The 5,112-nt window shown below is 32.7% G+C and overlaps 1 pseudogene; it reads right to left on the reverse strand.

Moving 5' to 3' along the window:
- Nucleotides 1-1,003: 1,003 nt before the first annotated feature.
- LOC149553297 (protein-tyrosine sulfotransferase-like) lies at nucleotides 1,004-1,920 on the reverse strand (annotated as a pseudogene).
- Between the last annotated feature and the right edge of the window lie 3,192 nt (nucleotides 1,921-5,112).

Consider the following 5,112-nt stretch of genomic DNA (forward strand, 5'->3'; position numbering starts at 1 on the left):
ACCATGTCAGAACCTCAAGAAGCATGTCAATCCCCACCATGTGAACACATCAAGAAGTGTGCCAATCCCAAAACTATCAACTACATGTTATTCTATCATTGGTTGTCATGCTACTGCATGTCATTTTATGGTTCATCCACAAGAAGTGTGCTAACCCCAAAACTATCTACCATGTGTCATTTTGTCATTGTTTGTCAGGCTACCATGTGTCATTTTATGGTTATCCACTCGTATCCACATCATCATTGCCACATCATTGTCCACATTGTCCAATTCAAAATTTCCTCCTTGGTCACAATCTGGTTGGACCCACGGGAGCATTCCTTCTTTGCCATTAAGCCTTAATGCTTAAGACATTTAATTTTTGAGTGTTTGAGTTTAAAAACACAATGTTATAACACCTTCCCACCAATGTGGGACTAAAAGTATAATGTTCTTCCATCAATAGACCTTCTTGTTTTCATGGGTGGAGAACTAGACCCATTCCATTGCTTGCAACTTTCTCCAAATAGTGACCCGTAACTAAGTAATGGTCCTCCACACAAAGGGTATCCAATAGTCCTCTTTCAAATCCTTTTCAAAAATGAAGTAATTGTCTACCCTGTGCATTCTAAATGCCTCTTTCACTTTTTTTCTTTGATGGCCTTAAGTCTATGCAATCTATTTTGTCTTTTTGGTTATACATCTTTCAACACTACTACTCATGTCTCAGTGGCTCTAGCATCAATCCCGAGTCAAGAAAATTGGGTGCTTATTAAGAATTCATAGGGGGGTAATGACTTTCATCTTAGAACTCATGTTTCACATGAGAGGATCACGATAAGCAAGGTGATAATTACCAAAAACAATACAATGTAAAATGTTTGTATAGTGCTCGATTGTTCTTACCTTCCAATCATAAATCACTTCGAAGCATTAATTTACCAGTGGGTGGATTTCCTCTAAGATTTTAATCATAGCAATAAGAACACCCACTGATGATGTGAACACAACACTTTAAAATCTAACTTGACCACCCCCACCCTAGATTATTCTCTTGCATCTGCAACATCCCCTTGCCTCTTTGTAATTTGATTTTAGAAGATCTCCCTCAAGCAATTATAATGATGACTATGATAATTATAGGTGGAAACATTAAAAATGGCCAAAAGATACGTAGAGATTCACAATTTGAGATTTTTTTGTCAAAGTTTTCCTCCTATGAACTTGACTTATGTAGAGAAAAAAAAAATGGTTGACTCAAAGCCCTCTGTTGTTGAAAGAATATAAGGTGAGCATGTTTAAAAAGCTCAACATCAAGACTATTCAATTTATTTTATGGTACTTTCTAGTATATGAGTGCTTTCCTCCTTAGTGAAGTTGGTTGGTGCAATGGCCTTCAATGAAGAAATATAGTGCTGATACTGACTAGACCTTGTAGTGGAGGAACATTGTTCTTTATCATTTCTAATATCAAAGTTTGTGTTTGATTTTTGGTCCTCAATAGTTTTCTGTGCTTGAATTGTTTCTTTAGTTAAACCTGTCTTATTACTAGTTGCATGGTAACTCCCAAAAAAGAAGTTTGAAGAGTGTAAATGAGACAATGTTTCTGTGCCAAATATATTTGCTAAAATTGTAGTAGAATCCTTATGGTTCTTCGTAAGCCCCACATAGAAGATTTGATACAACCTCCTCTTTGCCACTTCCAACACGTGCTTCCCCAAGAATGGGTATGTCATCACACATTGGCATATTTCTTGTGCTTCTTCTAAGTTTGATCCCTGCTACCTAAAATGTCCCTCCATTATATATAATATCATATGTGAGAGCTTGATGAATATACTCATGCAATGGTATTGACATAGCTAGAAAATTGTAAGAATCAATGTCACCCTACATGGCCATCCTTCTTGAGTTTTTTGCATTCCATAGCCAATGCATCATGAGACTTATTTAAATTTTCATAATTCATATATTTTTGTAATCTTGTTTCATAGTAAATTTTCCATGTTCATCTAGTATTTGTGGAAGCATCATCATTTAGCAAATCAAAATATATCCTCTCATATGTTCACCTTTCTCCTCTATTACTCATTGTGCAAAAAGAAATATCATTTGATTTTAATTGATGATATTTGTAATTTTCAAATTCTTTTAATGATTATAACCATTATAATTCCCTTTTAACCTCTCCAGTTCCACAGTGAAAAAAAAATCTATTGAACTAAGTCAGACACCAAGGTGGATCTGGCTAAAAAACACTTTCAAACTAAAACAACTAACCCTTCAAATTGATCCAATAAATACTTGGCACTGATTAAAATAAAATTTGACCATTGAATCATCGTTGAAAACTCACTTTACCCCTCTCTTTCAAACTGTGACTTTCTGAGAGGAAGGCCTATGAGCTAGCTTTAAAAACTGATTGAAACAAATAATTGGGCCTTTGGATTTGGCACATTGTTCAACATTCTTGTACCATATTAGATTTCACCTTATGATGACATCTGGGTCAAGAGATATTAACCATCAAAGTTGCTCTCTTGAATTTGTTTGTAAACAAATATGTCAAAAAACAAGAAAGTGCATTCAATTTTGGCTTTGAAAGTAGGTCAAGCAAACACTTGGGAGCACAAAAATTGGGGCATTAGTTCAATGTCATGGGGAGAGTATAAAAAAATGACTTGGGATCATGAAGAAAAACAAGACACATTTTACAAGAAGCCAAAGTGGGGTACTTAGAATTGTAGAACTAGGAATAGTGGCAAAATAATAATTTTCACAAACAGAATGGACTTGGGAAAGTGTGCAGACAGATTTGTCAAGACTTGAAAATTGGAACACTTAAAGTATCTTTAGAGTAGAAAATAGTGGCACAATCCAATTAATTTCATCTATAATGGATTTAGAGTTATTACATCCTGAACAGGATTATCGATCAATCTGCACTTGTAGACACCAATAAAACTTCATAAATTGCATTTGGAATCGCATTTTAAAACTAATCAAATGGATTCATGATAGGCTCAAATATAGAACATAGAAAGTATATAACCCCTAGAATACAATTCAAAAGAAATTTTCTCATTTTGATCAATTGGGTCAAAGTTATAATTGGTCAAACAGGGCCTCCCAAAATTTTGAACAATTTGCATCAACATGACAATAGTAAACAATCAACTTTGAGGGATTCAACATCTAGTAAAAACATATAAAAATGACTTGAAACCTAAATCATAGGTTCTTTGATATGCATAATAAATACTCCCAAAGTGGATAGTCATGAAACTTTACTGGGTGCAAGATATTCAATTGCAAACTAGGCTTCCTATCACTATTTAACACTTAGAAGAAATGCAGATTTGAAAAATGCTCAAAATGAAATTTCACAAAATGGTATAGAATGGAAATTATCATCATAGGATTCATGCATATGTTGAATGAAAAGTTTTAGAAACATGAAACACTCCAAAGGCCTCAAAATGATGGTTGGCTACACATGTATTAAAAGCCCTTATAGGGCTCAATTTTCAGGATGGTACTCAAAATTAGGGCTTTAATTTTGAGTCCCAGTAGTGGCTCTATCTAGGGATGCACATCCCTTGTGGGAATGGCAAGGATTTAGATATTTGGAAGAAACAACTTTATTGTAAGCAAGAAAATTACATCTAAACTATACAAACAATGGCACTGGGCTACCAAACTTCAAAAAAATCTCTTACCTCTATCATAGGCCTAATTTTCATTTCCACTTTCATGTGGTAAGTTGAAACTACTACTTCCATCAGTTTTACCATTTAGATAAGTATTCTGAATTGACTAATTTGGCAAAACGAATTCTATACTTTCACTTTCATAATGCAAATAAAAACTAGAATCATTGTCTTCAACTTGCTCATTATGAAAATACAGATTAGAATGCTCAAATATGTTAGAATTAAACTGTAACTCCTCTTCATTAGATGAATCATGCATGATATCAACCTTGAATATGAAATTTTCATATTCAACTTGTGGAAAAAGATCACACATACCTTGAAATTGTGTAACTTCATGTATAACCGGTTGGTACTCAAATGACCAATCAGATTTATACTCACAAATATCATCCACATCAATGTCTAAAACTAATCCAGGATCTCAAATGATGCAACATCATCATCATTTTCACAGTCACACCTAGAAAATAAGAATCTGATCTCTTACAATAGTAAGACAATGTATCATCATCGAGATTAGCATTAACCAAACTTGAACATTCCATGTGCTCTTTAAAAAGTAGGTTGATAACTCCATGCAAAGCTCCCTTGTAAACATTATAACAAGTGATGTGTTGATAAACATCAAACTCTTCATCATGCAATAGATTAATGAAGACTTTGAAACCATTTCCAACGTCATTGTTGTGAACACTTTTAGTACATGAAGAAGAAAAATCAGAATCATCACTACATAAAGACACACCATCCACTTCAGCAATGGGTTGAATGAGGTTGTGGGCTACCCGACGACCCCATTTGACTCATAGCATCGATTACCCTATGTCCGTAGGGGTCCTAGGACCCCTAGGGACATAGGTAATTGATCATATTGTAATATAATAAAATATATAATACTATATGATAATTTCTAAAACTATGTAATAAGATATATTATAGTAATATATATTTAATATAATAATAATATATTGATAATATTTTTTATATTATAGATAATATATAATTCTGTATAATAATATATAGTAGTATGATATTAATATACCATCTAATCATATTTAATATCATATATAATATTATAATAGTAAAATTTGTTATATGATTAATTTTTTTAAAAAAAAATAGTATTCAAATTTATTATATTTTAAATGTGAAAACATATTTAAATATTTTTTTTTAAAACTATTTGTTTATAATGTACAATTATTTCCCACCTTCTCAATTTTTTAAATTTTTTTTGCCATGACATTTCGTGTACTCAATTTTGGATCGAGTACTCGATTAGGCTTGGAATTTACCAAACCTCTTTGGTCAACTCAAAAAATGTGTTTGAGACATGTTTCTATGACATTCAAACTTCGAGTAGCCATCTGACAATATTTTTTCATCCAAATCCAATGAAATGAGAAGGGTTTTT

Source organism: Cupressus sempervirens, chromosome 6, assembly GCF_028749045.1.
Source record: "Cupressus sempervirens isolate cs-2001-9-10 chromosome 6, ASM2874904v1, whole genome shotgun sequence".
Taxonomy (NCBI): domain Eukaryota; kingdom Viridiplantae; phylum Streptophyta; class Pinopsida; order Cupressales; family Cupressaceae; genus Cupressus; species Cupressus sempervirens.